Here is a 15,613-nt window from a genome sequence, read left to right on the forward strand (position 1 = left end):
TGCAACAGGCCTGTGAGCATGCAAGATACAATACTTGGGAAAAGTCAGTCAGAATAAGCCAAGAGTCATGATTAGGAATGAGTTGTGGAAATAATTCATCCTGCCCCCCCAGATGTATGGAATTAAAAACAGAATTTATCCTAAACATTCATGATAAACTAATAGCTCTGGAGGTGAACAGAGGCTGGCAAGGTGGCCCTATCAGAGTAATTAGTAACCAATTAAGGACAATTTTATGCTATGCGCGCTCATGCATTAACTCACAATTTTTCCACATTAAAGTCCATCTGCCATCTCCAACTCCATCTAATGAATTTGTCTGGATCTATTTGAATGCTATCAATCTCCTGCATAATGGCCACCCACCCATAAAACCTTGATACCATTAGCAATACTACAGAATTGCTAGGTGTTACCCTCCTCAATTGGGTTTATAAATCATATAAACAATGATGACCCAGAGCAGAGTCCTATGGAACATCACTAGCACTGAGCCCCATGTATAACCTTGGCCAATTTCCATGCACTGCTGTTTTCTATCACCAAGGCCAGTATTTAATTCGGAAAGCTCCTTGCCACTAATTCTATGTTTGCTTTTGAAAAGATTAGATGAAAATTCCATTATCCTGGGTCAGGTTTTCCCCTCAAGCTATGCCTGGATCCATGGTCTAATTTGAGCGGAACACTTTGGGAAATCCTTTGTGCCTTAATGCGAGGAGCATTCGCAATAAAGTGGATGAATTAACCGCGCAAATAGACGTAAACGGGAGTGATATATGCGGGATTACGGAGACATGGTTGCAAGGTGACCAGGGATGGGAACTGAACATCCAGGATGTATTCAGTACATAGGAAGTACAGACAAAAAGGAACTGCGGTGGAGTTGCATTGCTGGTTAAAGAGGAAATTAATGCAATAGTGAGGAAAGATATTAGCTCTGACGATATGGAATCTGTATGGGTAGAGCAGAGAAACACTAAGGGGAAAAGAACATTAGTTGGGGTTATACATAGATCCCCAAACTGTAGTAATAATCTTGGGAATGGCATTCAACAGGAAATTAGAGATGCATGTAATAAAGGAACATCTGCAATTATGGATAACTTTAATATACATATAGATTGGGCAAATCAAATTAGTAACAATACCGTAGAGGAGGAATTCCTGGAATGTATACAGGATGGTTTTCTGGGCCAATACGTTGAGGAACCAACTAGAGAACAGGCCATCCTAGACTGGGTATTGTGTAATGAGAAAGGAATAATTGGCAATCTAGCTGTGTGAGGCCTCTTGGGGATGAGCGAACATAAAATGATAGAATTCTTCATCAAGTTGGAGAATGACGTAGTTGATTCCGAGACTAGGGTCCTAAATCTTAATAAAGGAAACTATGATGGTATGAGGTGCGAGTTGGCTATGATGGATTGGGAAGCGTTACTTAAAGGGATGATGGTGGATAGGCAATGGCAAACATTCAAAGAGCGCATGGGAGAACTGCAACAATTGTTTATTCCTGTCTGGCACAAAAGTAAAACAGGAAAGGTGGCCAAACTATGGCTTACAAGGGAAATTAGAGATAGTATTGGATCCAAGGAAGAGGCATACAAATTGGCCAGACAAAAACAACAGACCTGAGGATTGGGAGCAGTTTAGAATTCAGCAAAGGAGGACCAAGGGATTGATTAAGAAGGGGAAAATAGAGTACAAGAGTAAGCTTGCAGGGAACATAAATACTGACTGTAAAAGTTTCTATAGGTATGTGAAGAGAAAAAGATTAGTGAAGACAAATGTAGGTCCCTCACAGTCAGAAACAGGGGAATTTATAATGGGGAGCAAAGAAATGGCTGACCAATAAATACATACTTTGATTCTGTCTTCACAAAGGGGGACACAAATAACATACCAGAAATGTTGGGGAACACAGGGTTTAGTGAGAGGGAGGAACTGAAAGAAATCAGTATTAGTAGGAAAATGGTGATGGAGAAATTCATGGGATTGAAGGCAGATAAATCCCCAGGGCCTGATAATCTACATCCCAGAGTGCTTAACAAAGTAGCCCTAGAAATAGTGGATGTATTGGTGATCATCTTTCGAGATTCTATAGACTCTGGAACAGTTCCTACAGATTAGAGGGCAGCTAACGTAACCCCACTATTTAAAAAGGAAGTCAGAGAAAAAACAGCGAATTATTGACCAGTCAGCCTGACGTCGGTAGCGGGGAAAATTTTAGAGTCCATTATAAAAGGTTTAATAGCTGAGCACTTGGAAAACAGTGGCAGAATCGGACAGAGCCAGCATGGATTTACGAAAGGGAAATCATGCTTGACAAATCTACTGGAATTTTTCGAGGATGTAACTAGTAGAGTTGATGAGGGGGAGCCAATGGATGCGGTTTATTTGGACTTTCAGATGGCTTTCGACAAAGTCCCACATAAGAGATTAGTGTGTAAGATTAAAGCGCATGGGATTTGGGGTAGTGTATTGAGATGGATAGAAAACTGGTTGGCAGACAGGAAACAAAGAGTAGGAATAAATGGGACTTTTTCTGAATGGCAGGCAGTGACTAGTGGGGTACCGCAGGGATCAGTGCTGGGACCTCAGTTATTCACAATATATATTAATGATTTAGATGAGGGAACTAAACGTAATATCTCCAAATTTGCAGATAACACAAAGCTGGGTGGGAGGGTGAGCTCTGAGGAGGATGCAGAGATGCTTCAGTGTGATTTGGACAAGCTGAGTGGGCAAATGCATGAAGGTGCAGTATAATGTGGAGAAATGTGAGGTTATCCACTTTAGTAGCAAAAACAGGAAGGCAGATTATTATCTGAATGGCTATAAATTGAGAGAGGGGAATGTGCAACAAGACCTGGGTGTCCTCGTACACCAGTCGCTGAAGGTAAGCATGCAGGTGTAGCAGGTGATAAAGAAGGCAAATGGTATGTTGGCCTTCATAGCCAGAGGATTCGAGTACAGGAGCAGGGATGTCTCGCTGCAATTATACAAGGCTTTGGTGAAACCACACCTGGGATATTGTGTGCAGTTTTGGTCTCCTTATCTGAGGAAGGATGTTCTTGCGATAGAGAGATTGCAGCGAAGGTTTACCAGACTGATTCCTGGGATGGCAGGACTGACACATGAGGAGAGATTGAGCTGGTTAGGATTATATTCGCTGGAGCTCAGAAGAATGAGGGGGGATCTCATAGAAACCTATAAAATTCTAACAGGACTAGACAGGGTAGATGCAGGAACGATGTTCCTGACTGTTGGGGAGACCCGAACCAGGGGTCATACTCTGAGGATATGGGGTAGACCATTTAGGATTCGGATGAGGAGAAATCTTTTCACCCAGAGTGTGGTGAGCCTGTGGAATTCACTACCACAGAAAGTAGTTGAGACCAAAACATTGTATGTTTTCAAGAAGGAGTTAGATATAGCTCTTGGGGTGAAAGGGGTCAGAGGGTATGGGGAGAAAGCAGGAGCAGGCTATTGAGTTGGATGACCAGCCGTGATCATAATGAATGGCGGAGCAGGCTCGAAGGGCTGAATGGTCTACTCCTGCTCCTAGTTTCTATGTTTCTATGTTTCTATGAAATGCCTCAGGTATCACTGCATCTGCTCAATTCTCAAATCCGCCACTTCCAGTAGGACCAGGGTAGCAGAGTAGTTATAATACTGGATTGATAACATAGAGGTCTTGACTCATGATCTGAAAACGTGAGTTAAAATCTCACCATGGCAGCTGGAGAAAATCCCTTAATAAATAAATCTGGAATATAAAGTTAGTACCAGTAATGGTGACCAATAAACGACCGAATTGTTGTTAAAAACCTATTTGCTTCAGCAATGCCCTTTTGAAAGGGAAATCTGCTCTCCTTAGCCAGTCTGTGACTCCAGATCCATGGCAGTGAAGCTGTTTCTTGATGCCCTCTGAAATGGCCTAAAACAAGCCTTCCAGTCGTATTCAAGCAGCCTGTGACCACCACTTCTCTGGGGCAATTACAGGTGGGTAACAAATGCTGGCCTTGCCAGTAACAACCACATCTTAAGAACTGTTACAATCTCAGTAGAGGCCAGTAAATTTTTAAAAAGAAATTTGAATTCCCGGTTATTAAATAAAAAGACCATGCAACAAGATTACTGTGACAAATGTGAAAAAAACAAAACAAGGGTGACTAACACTACGGGCAGAATTCTGTCGTCGGAGAGCAGGGGGTGGGGCCTGCTCGCTGACGTGTAAAATGACACTGAGCGGAATCCCCCGACATCATCCCGCCCCTTTTAAATTTTCAGGAAGGTGGGGGCGCAGCAAAATCAGCTGTGCGCCCTCCGACCTGTCAATGGCCAATTGAGGCCATTGACAGGATCCATTAACCAATTAAAGGACCTGTCTGTCCAACCTTAAGGTTAACGGGCAGGCCAGGAGCTCTGGCGGCTAATAGAAAAAACATGAACAAAAACAAAAATACCTGGAAAAACTCAACAGGTCCGGCAGCAGCTGCGGAGAGGAACACAGTTAACGTTTCGAGTCCGTATGACTCTTCAACAGAACTAAGGAAAAATAGAAAAGAGGTGAAATATAAGTTGGTTGAAGGGGGTTGAGACAGGTAGAGCTGGATAGAGGGCCAGTGATAGCTGGAGGTTGCCAAAAGATGTCACAGACAACAGCAGCGGGATGAGGTTTCATGTAGGGTTTTAAAAACTGTAATAAAGTTGTTCTGTAAATTATGAACATGTCCCATCTCATGTGACATTGTAACATGAGGGGACATGTAAGGGAAGTTTTTTTTTCTATTTTTAATATTTTTAAAAGTCCAGGCGATCTCCCTGAGGCAGCGCTCAGCCTCAGGGAGATGAGTGCGCTCTTTCGTGCGCATGCATAGTGCTTCCCGGCAGGCCTTACGTAAAATGGCGGCGCGGCCCGCTTCGCTGGCGGCGATCGGCTTCGCTCCCGCTGATGCTTGGGGTAGAGCCCGCCTGTCTGACAGGCAGAAAATTCTGCCCTATATGCTGTAAGCACTGATATCTTAAACCAACATTCCGAACAGAACACTCCCTATTCTACCCTTAATTTTAACTTAGAATCTTTTTTTTATTTTAGTTTCATGACTGGTCATTCAATTCTCCTGGAACCAAACCAAGGTGTGTCACAGCTCCCAGGAATTCACTCCAATTCTCAATTCTCCTTAGTTTCAGTACTCTCTTCCAAGGTGAGGGGTCTCCGTGGGATTTTCCCCTCTAGTATCCAGCTCGGCGAACTCTCCAGCCCTACTTTAACAACTCACAAATTTGGATTTCCACAGCCAGAGCACAGGCTTCACTCACATTCTTGAGCAATGACTCCAAGTCAGAAACACCCCTGGTTCCTGAGGGCCTCTCTGTTCCTTTTCCTGGCCATTGGCAGATTCTCTCTCTGCCTGTTTCAAGCTGCTTCATACACAGGCCACCTCCCAGTTTGCCAAATACAGCAGAGACATAAGAAGAAAAAGGAACGTTCCCCTCTCAACCCACCCCCATGGCAACATGACTCACAGGTTTTGTTTTCGGATAGAAATGCAAGTCATTTATCTTTAACTTTGAATTTTCCTTTGCTCTGAGAAGTATATGGATACTTCATAACGTTTCCTTGTTTACTAATTGCCTTCGAACCTCTCTCTGATCTGAGGAAATTATGTGAATAATTTAAACCCTCTCTGGAGTCTCCCATTGTTTAACATTTAACACATCACATCATGGTTTCACTAATATAACATGGGTCTCCCTTTGATCTGTACTTACCCCAAGCCTTTCTGCTGGCCCCTCAGATTAGACTTTCCTTCATTTATCCTACATTCAAAAATTACAGTTTCCAAATTTAAAATAATCTTATATGTATTTTTAACAGAATGAATAAAAAAACATTGTCTTTATGCCTGGTTAGTGATATCAAGCAAAGAATAGGTCTGCCTGAATATGGCTGGACATCTTAAAAGTGATGGGCTGCTGGGTATAAGTCACTTCAGGCTTTTTTGTGTTACTCGGGCCTTAGCAAAGAAAGAACTTACTGTAGTAATTTTCATGACCTCAGAATGCCCCAAAGCACTTCAAAGCCAATTTTGAGGTCACACACTGGTTTAAAAACTCCCACAAATAACATTAATGATGACTAGATAACCTGTTTGCGTGGCCTAAACAGTGCTGGACAGCGGAATAGTGGCAAAGGCCTTGGGCTGGTTAAAATCCTTGATTTTCCTCAGGACTATCGGAGGCTTGTCATTAAGATTATATTTGCAGCACATAAACCTGGTGGGAGAAGGGAATTTTTACTTTGTTGTGGACAGAAAGCTAATGATTGTGGTTTGACTGCTCATTGTAGACCCTACCAAATTTTCATTGAAGTCAATGGCAAGCAGGCTGGGTTTTTTTTAATAATTAAAATAATTCTCTGATTTGCAATTACCACTTTCTTGTGCATCTTTTACATAGCATTTGTATGGGCACGCATTGTCATTCCATGAGCCTTGCCATTAATTTTAGCATTGACTAAACAAGCAGTCGCTTGATAGTGCAGAACTTGGACATTGCTGATGAGAGAGACATGTTGCCGAAGCTTTTCATCTTGCACTCATCAGGACACATACAAGAATGCCAAGTTTCAAATGATCACAATTCATACTATGGGGCAAAAGGGTTGCTGATTGGTCAGAAAGTCAATTTTGATTGGCTGAAGCATTGCCATGGAGAAAGGAACAGGAAACTATAGGCTCTTCATGCTCCTGGGTATTTCAAAAAAGGCACAATACCTGACCATATTGGCTCACCGCCACCTTCTCAAGGGCTATTTGGGATGGGCAATAAATCGCTGACCTAGCCACTGATGCCCATACCCTGTGAATGAATAAATAAAAAATATATTCTGTCTGTTTGCAGAGAACAGGTCCCTGTGTATGAATGTATGTTACTTCTTGCAAGTGTAAACGGGCAATAAATAAACATTATGAGCTTAACTGATGACCTTAAATTGATTGTTAGTCTAGTGATGATTGTAATAGTCAGAATACAGACCATGCTCAACTAACCTGCGCTTGCAAAGCCCAAATCAAAATGTCTACTGTTAGACATGATTCTGTGATTGCACAGCACTTGCTGAACAATCCTGACTATGTTAATAGTTACACTAACAACCAGTTTGAGATTATCAGTTAAGCTGTAGCATGGCTCATTTATACCTGTTAGAAGTGACATACAGTCATATGCAGGGACCTGTACCCTGTCTTTTTTGAATTACCCAGAAGCATCAGGAGCCTATAATTCCCTTTACTTTCTCCTTTGCAATCCCTTGGCCAATCAGAGTCAACCTGCCAACCAATCAGCACCCTTTTTCTACTGTTAACTAAATTGTTGCATTGGTTTGAAATCTGGCATTTGTGCATTTGTCTTGAGGAGTGCAAGATGAAAAACATCAGCAAATTGCCTGTCTATCTCAGCAATATTGACTAAAACGTTTTATATGCCAGAAGAGAAGATGGTCTGATTGAAGTTTTCAATCAACCCTTTCAAGGGGGTCTCCATCATTAAAGTCGCTCACCTTCCTTTCCACAAAGATGACTTGTGATTGTACTATGTCTCCAAATGTATTTCTGAATTGATGATCATCGGGTCTTCTTCAAAACTTCCTCTTTGCCCCATTTATGAAAGATGTTGCCCTTAGAAAAATATCACTAGTTTCATTTACACATTGTGTGGGTGATGTCATGACATACAGAAATAACAGTCATAGCATCTTTCATGGCCCCAGGACCTCTCAAAGTTCTTCCTAAATAATGAAATACAGTCACAGTTGCCAAGGGAGGTAACACCATAAGCAATTTACACACAGCAAGGTTCCACAAACAGCAATTAGATAAATGACCCCATTAATCTGTTATGGTGATGTCGGTTGGGCAATAAATGTTGACCAGGCTATTGGGAGAACTTATCTGCTCACTTAAATGGCGAATCTGCTACAGCCACCTGAGATAAACCTTGATTTAACAGCTCATCCAAAGAACAAGCACCTCCAAACAGTGCAGCTGCCCCTCGGTACTGCACTGCAGTGTCAGCCTGGATTTTGTGCTCAAGCTTCTGGATTGGGGATGGAATCCACAACCTTCTCATGCAGAGACGAAAGTGCCCAGACTGGCACATCAAGTTTAGCTATGGTTTTTTTCAATGCAAAAATTGCTCCTCCCTACCTTAAAATAATTGTTTCGAAGGGGAATTGCAGTAATTATGGTTTTGTTAAATGTTGGCCTGTACCTTTAAGAATAGTCTTCTGATGTAAGCTCACATGATCTGCGTAAACCAATGTGTTAGCAGTGCCGGCTATGTCCTGAGTCAGCGTACAGGTAGGGATGGAGTTGAAAGCACGTGTGTAGTTGCTGCTGGCTGTATTGTAAATGGACCTAACAGGCAGGGTTTTTACCTTACCAGGTGGGCACGGCGAGTGGGGCTGGGAGCAGTCGCAAAGCGGCCCTCCGCCAGTGATCAGGCCCCGATGTCAATTTCACACATGGATGGCCAATCAACGGCCATTTCAACGTGCAAGGCCCACTACAGCGCTGAGTGCTACCAGGGTGGGGGAGGGAGGAGGGCGAGCACGGAGGTTTGCGCATGCGCGCGGGTGCGCAGAGCTGCCCCAGAGAGCTGAAGAGTTTTAAAAACCCAAATAAAGATTTTACAAATGTTAAAAACATGCCCCCTCGTGTGACGCAGTCACATCAGCAGGGACACATTATAAATGATATTTCAACTTTTTTATTTTATGTTTAATTCCGGTTGGAAACCTCATCCCGCCCACGAAAAATCCTGCCCAGCGTTTCCACTTAGAAATTGTCCACAGACCCACTCTATTACAAGTAGACGATTTGACCGCACTACAACAAGAAGCTTCTATCTGCCAAATTTGTTTGACTTGAGAACATTACAGATAAAATAGATAGTGGAATTCATTATGATGTTGTTTACTTGGACTTTCAGAAGGCATTTGATACATTTCTGCATGAAAACTCTCTAATTAACATCATGGGAATTTAGAGTAAGGTATGAAGTTGGTTAAAGGAAAACAGAGAGTACTGGTGAGAGATGTTTTCTTGGCCACACGACTGTTGTTGAGCAGAAACTCCACTGGGCTGTTTGTTCTTTCTCACTTGCATATATTACTAAACTGGAGTAGATAATTGGCAAATTTGGGTATGAAAATAAACTAGCAGCAGCAGCAACAAATTCCAAAGGTGCAGCTGAGGTTTGCAATGGAATTCCTATCGTTTAGGCAAATGGAGATTCAAATGAAATTCAATCCTGACAAATGCAAATTGTTTTACATCGGATGAAAAATGTGCAACACAATTGCCAAATGAATAGAATAGAGTTAGCACAGGAAGACTTAGAAAGCATATGAGAGTAAAATCTCAGTATCTAGACAATGGAAAAGGCAATTTAAAACTAATAAATCAAGGCATATCTCACCAGAACAGTGTGCTGAGGAACTGTCAGGCAAAATTTTGAACTGGTAAAATCTTACCTGAAGTCCTACATACAGCTCCACTCAATACACTACAAAGAGAGACAGGAGGAGGCCCTTTACCCTGTTCTGTCATTCAAGTTAATTGTGGCTGAGCTGTACCTCAACTCCATTTACTTGCCTTGGTTCCATATCTCCCAATACTCTTTGATGATCCAATTGACCTCCAGCTTCCAAGACCTTTCCAGCAAAGAAAATTCCAGATTTCTAGGACGCCTTATGTGAAAAAATGTTCCCCGGTTTCTGCCCTAAGTGGCTTAGCTCTAATTTTCTCTCCTCGTTCTCGATTCCCTCACTGAAAGAAATAGTTTCTCCATATCTACCTCTTTGAATCCTTTTAATATTTTGAACACCTGGATCAAAGCAGCGCTCAATCTTCTATAGTGTTGAGAATACAAGCCAAGTCCTTGCAATAAAGCAATAAGAAGATTGGTTCCGTGCAAGCGGTGGTGATAAGGAATGAGCTGTGTGGAGAGATTTTCAAAGTTCAATCTCTGCCGCACACACAGGTGGTTAATGGAGGGTGTCATTGAAGTAGATATGATATCAAATAGCTTAGATAAAGTAAATCCTGATTATTACTTTAAAATAAAGTTTCTATGTCTTGAGTCTGAGTTCACTATTCAAGTAAACTTGACTTGCATGCCTTCATATACACTTGTAAATTGATGCTCACTATTAATAATGGAGAGACCAACATAAGAACAAACTGTGATTGTTTATTTCAACAGAAAGCAGAACACTAAATCCTCCTGTACTCCCACAACCCACCTCCAGCTCTAGACTTAGTCAACCAGTAACCCGTCCTATACAATGATTGGTCAATACTGTCACATGGTTAGTACACTTGCATTCTCTTAAAGGTACATGGCACTCCACTTTACCAGGAAAGCAGAATAATAGAGGTCAAGGTCATTAAAGTGAGTAAATGGAGAAATAAATTATTTAGATCAGATACCAGAAGCCAAGATCTTTGTACAATTATGATAAATATCTTGAGTAATTTGCTGTACAGATCACACAGCCTTTAGAATTATTCTGAATATTGTTGGAGTTGAGTGCAAGAGGAACAAGCTGCCTTGGGGCAAACTGCCTTGACTTGCCCTTGACTTGTCATATGTCCTTGAAACTTGATCAATAAACTGTCCAACATTCAATTTGTTCCTGGGGTTAGAATATTTTTATTGCTTAGTTAACATCAAGGGAGATCCTTTAGTAATGAGCAGAATGCAGCCAAGCAGTAGGAGCCAAATGATGTTCCTCTGATCTGGACATGCTGTACTTTGCCAACAAAGTTGATTAAAGCTATCCCTGGGTATTTGTCTTGATCTATTCTGCAACAAAAAAAAATACAAGTAGTTCTAAATGCTCTGTGATCTACAAAAAAAATCCTTGATGGACTCAACAAACCAGTGATTCCTGGGTTTTTTGAACAGCTGCACATGTATTTTATCCAAAATGTCAGTCAGATGTTATTTGACATGCACTTGTTAGGTTTGGTATTGATGTTCAAAATGCACACTTCAGAGATTTAAAAATAGGTCAGCATTATAAATGGACGCTTGGGGAATGTATACAGCAAGTTTTTTTTTCATTCCTCGTCAATTTTCTAGTCTTCCGCCTCTGCTGAAGGAAGTGACTCCTGTTATTTTCATTACAGCTCCACAGATGTGAGTTGCTCTCCTGAATTTCCCCAAGTTCTCACAAGTTTATCTGCGAGCCTTGGTAGCTCAGCCTGCCCAGTCTTGGCCTCAACCTACGTTCCAGCGCTGACCCATTTTCCCTGCCTCCTGCCAGAGATACTGAGGCCAGTTGCAGCACACCCTGAGTACCCTGGCTAAGGCTGGAGTGGAGGAGACCATTTACCCCCTCCAATGTTTTCCACCATTCAGTGGGATCATGAATCCTTTGTATCTCAACTCTATCCACCTGCCTTGGCTCCTTATCCTTTCATATCCTTATCCAGCTAAAGATTAGCTAAATCAGAGCAGGTTGTGGATCAATCTTCTTCCTCTTGTGGTTTGGAGGGCAGCTGGATAAACTTTCTGAATTATCAGGTCAGAAAAAGAAAACAGAAAAACAGACAGATTCCACATTTATTGTGGAATTGTACCTTGTCTTTAGAATGGCCGCAAATATTTTATGACTAACGGATTCTCTTAAAGTACAACTTCTTTTATTATATTCATGTCAGTTGGTAGCACCCTCAGCCCCTCTGGAGTCAGGAGGTTCTAGATTCACTTCAGGATTTGAAATCTTGATGCCACGCTGAGGGAATGCTCTATAGTCAGAAGTGGTGTCTTTTGGGCATAGGCTAAATGGCCTCCTTCTATGTATCCTTTAGGGAAGGAAGTCTGCCCTCCTTATCTGACCTGACCTGTATGTGACCCAAGTCCCACACAAACACGGTTGACTCCTAGCTGCCCTGTGAATTGACCGAGCAAGTCACCCACTACAATTCAGAGATTCAAGAACGTGGCCCACTACCACCTTCTCAAAGGCATCATCGCCCACTTCCAGAGAACCCTTTCAGCAATTGCAAATTAATCTCCAGGACACTGCAGCGAGCAACACAGGATTAAAAATCATGGTGACAAAAAGCAAAATTATGGGCAGAATCTTCTGGGGGCGGGGCCTGCTCGCCGATGCGTAAAATGGCTCAGAGTGCCGTTGGGCATGCTTCCCGACATCTCCCCGCGTCATTTAGATTTTCAGATGGGCAGGGGCGCACCTGCCAACCTGTCAATGGCTTATTAAGGCCATTAAAAAAAATAATTGAAACCATTAATGGACCTTAAGGTTGGCGGGCAGGCTGGGATACCCGGCGGGCTTCTGAAAAAGCATGAAGCCTCATCGACGGGCGGGATGAGGTTTCATGAGGGATTTAGAAATCTCGCAATATTTTAAAATAAATGTTATGGCCGTGTCCCAGCTCATGTGACAGTGTCACATGAGGGGACATGGCAGCGAAATTTTTTTCCCAGCTTTATTTAAAGTTTAAACTCTGAGCCGATCTCCCTGAGGCAGCACTTTGCCTCAGGGAGATCTGTGCGCTCTTCCACCTGCATGAGCATGCGCGAAAGAGTGCACTCCCGGGTTTAGGGACCCCGCCCCGGCACGCAGAGGGAGCGGACAGCGCTTCCTGGCAGACGTCACGCTGGGCGGGCTTTAATCGGCCCGCCCAAGTAAAAAGGCGGTGTGCCCCCAACTGGGGGCACCGATCAGGAACCCACCCACCTGCACCCGCTCCCGCTCCCACACATTCTCCCCACTGCACCCCCCCCCCCACCCCACCACCACCACTCTGACTGGGGGAAAATGTTGGCCTATGTGTTTTTTTCCATTCCCTTTGGACATTTTCATTTATCAGTTATAATAATATGGGAGATGGTGAAAAAGAGATCATGTTCTAGATGAATCCAATTAGGTAACAAAGAGGCTGTTCCCTCCCAATTGGCTTTGGGTAGGCAGTGCCCCTTAGTCAATGGTGGAAGAGTTGGGGGGGTTTGGGGGGGGGTGGTGGGTGGTGGGGCTGTTCAAGGTGGAAGGTCATGTGATGAAATCTCCTGGAATATGCCAAACCAGAGTTGGCAACCCTACCTGAGAATGAAGACAATAAAAGTGAGTCGGCCGCTTATGCTCAGCTGGGATTCACAAACAGCAACTGAATGAACATCCACTTAACCTGTTTTTGGTGGTGGTCTCGATGCAGCTTTTTGTAGGCGATTCCCACATGGTACGTTCCCCTAAACACTCTGAGGCATGTGAATGATTCGAGGCAGTGGAGAACGCTTTGCAAAACATCTGCCTGGGTTTATGTCTAGTTCTATTGTCCGTGCTTATTTTTACAGAACTTCAGAAGGTATTCAGATAGGAGAATCATTCAGCTAAAATGATTATCAGATGCAGATCAGGTACCTGGTTTTCATGCTGTGTAGAATTAGCGCATTGCTTTTGCTGATCCAACTCTCTAAACACACATTACAGCATTGAGGAATCTGTCTCTATCTCAATTTCTGCTACCCATTTTTCCATTTAAATTTTCTTTATGTGTGTGATGCCTTTTAAATTACTTTTATCAGAGTAGCTGTGGGATTCAGACAGCAGCTTAACTTTTGCCAACATTCATTGCCGAACAAAGAATACCTCAAAATATTTGATTTTTTTTTAAGAAAGAATAATTGGAGTTGATTCAGCGAGGAGTCACAGAGAGAACCATGCAACTGTTCAGTGATTACCAAGCAGGGTATCATGGGTAATAAACATTAAAGCCGGAAAGTTCTGGAAACTCTCGGCAAATCGGGCAGCATCTGTGGAGAGCAAAACAGAGTTTACGTTTCCTTACCTCCGAGCAGAATTGAGTTCGAATGAAAGGTCATAGACCTGAAATATTGGGCAGAATTTAATGATCTCCACTAAGATGAGTTTAAAAGTGAAAGGGGAGGGGGGGAATTAATCGGGCCCCCACCACCTTCCTGCTCTACCACCCCAGAATGATAAAGCAGTAAAAATTGGGGAATAAGAATACTGGTCCGAGCCGTTTTTTCCTTCTGGGACCTATTGAGGCCTTAATGTCCACTTAAAGGCCTCATCATGGGGGCGGGGCTGTCACCACATAGTAAGTCCAAAAAGCAAACCTTGTAGGGGTCACTTGCTGGCTCCCAGGACAGTTCCTCGTTCAAAGGCACCCAGTGCCTGATTGAGGATTCCAGCATCAGGAAGAGGTGGGACTGCTGAGAGTCACCACCCCACCCCGCCGTTGCTGTTGAGAACCCTACCCCTTCCCCTTCCCACGGCCACAACCCTCCAACCCCCATCCCGCTCTCACTCACCTACGGGCTGGGTCCCTCAGTGATACTTGGCCTGTCGCTCTATCTATGTCTGATCTTAGAGTGCTTGACCCTGATATTGGCTAGCTCTGAAATGGAAGGTGGTTCATTCTCCAGCTCTGACGTCCTTCACTAAAGGTACTTACAGGTCACCAAGTGCCACTTTGCATGAAGTCAGTGCCTCTTTAGTTCGTTACTGCACCAGTTGTTAATCAGATGTAGAACATACTGCAGTTACACCTCCCAAACTTGTACTTTGGAGTCAATGAACCATGTTAGTAGACAAACACAGCTGCAAGATGCTGGCTTGAAGTGTTCTTAATTGATTATTGATTAATATCTAATGATGTTGTTGTAATTAGTTTGTTGAGTAGGGACTTTGTATTAATGATCTATTGTCTGTCTGACTACCATTTATTTCACTTAGCATTGGACTCCTGCACTTAATAACTTCAGTCAGACCTGTATACATACCTTAATTGATAGTTGGCGAGGATTATTGGTCATACCAGTGTCTCAAGTTATTTCTAATACTTCATCATCTTTATTGTCTGAACTCTGTCTTTAATATATTTACCTTTATAATTGAAATTACCAATTTGTGAGGAAAGATGCAATGTTTTTGGAAAAATCATCATGCCTGTTTGCTCCCAAGTCCCATCTGCTGGGATGCCAACTCCACATGTTGCCTCCTCCCCCATATTTAGTGGGAGAAAGAGGATTGTTGTGATCCTGTTAGGGACCATTAACAATTAAAGAAAAAAACAAACACCTTGTTTTAACCAATAGAACTATGTCACAAGATTTCATGTTTTCAAATGAAAGCCAACTTTATTACATATTAAAGATTTAAACAAAACAAGCATTATTAACTAAACAGCATGGTTTATGACTGTATATTAAGCACTCAGTTTTACTTAGTACTTTACCCAAGAATTCTCTTATACTTTATGACATCTTAGAGTTATTTACTTCTGGTGGGATCACCCAAAAGTATGTCATATCTCTGGGATTTACTTTAATTCTCCTCAGTTCCAGCTTTTTTCTGAGATAATACTCTGTTTAATACCTCTTGACCATAGATGCCTCAGCCTCTTGTTCCCTGGTTTCTTTCTCAATGCTTCCCAACTAACTCTGCAGATTGTGTTCTGCGTCACAAGTTTCTGTGAGAGCCACTATAGATTTCTTCCATTAGCTGCAAGCTAGAGTAAAGCTTCCAGCTATTTTTCCCCTCTCAAAATCC

The sequence above is a fragment of the Carcharodon carcharias genome, chromosome 18 (assembly GCF_017639515.1).
Source record: "Carcharodon carcharias isolate sCarCar2 chromosome 18, sCarCar2.pri, whole genome shotgun sequence".
NCBI lineage: Eukaryota > Metazoa > Chordata > Chondrichthyes > Lamniformes > Lamnidae > Carcharodon > Carcharodon carcharias.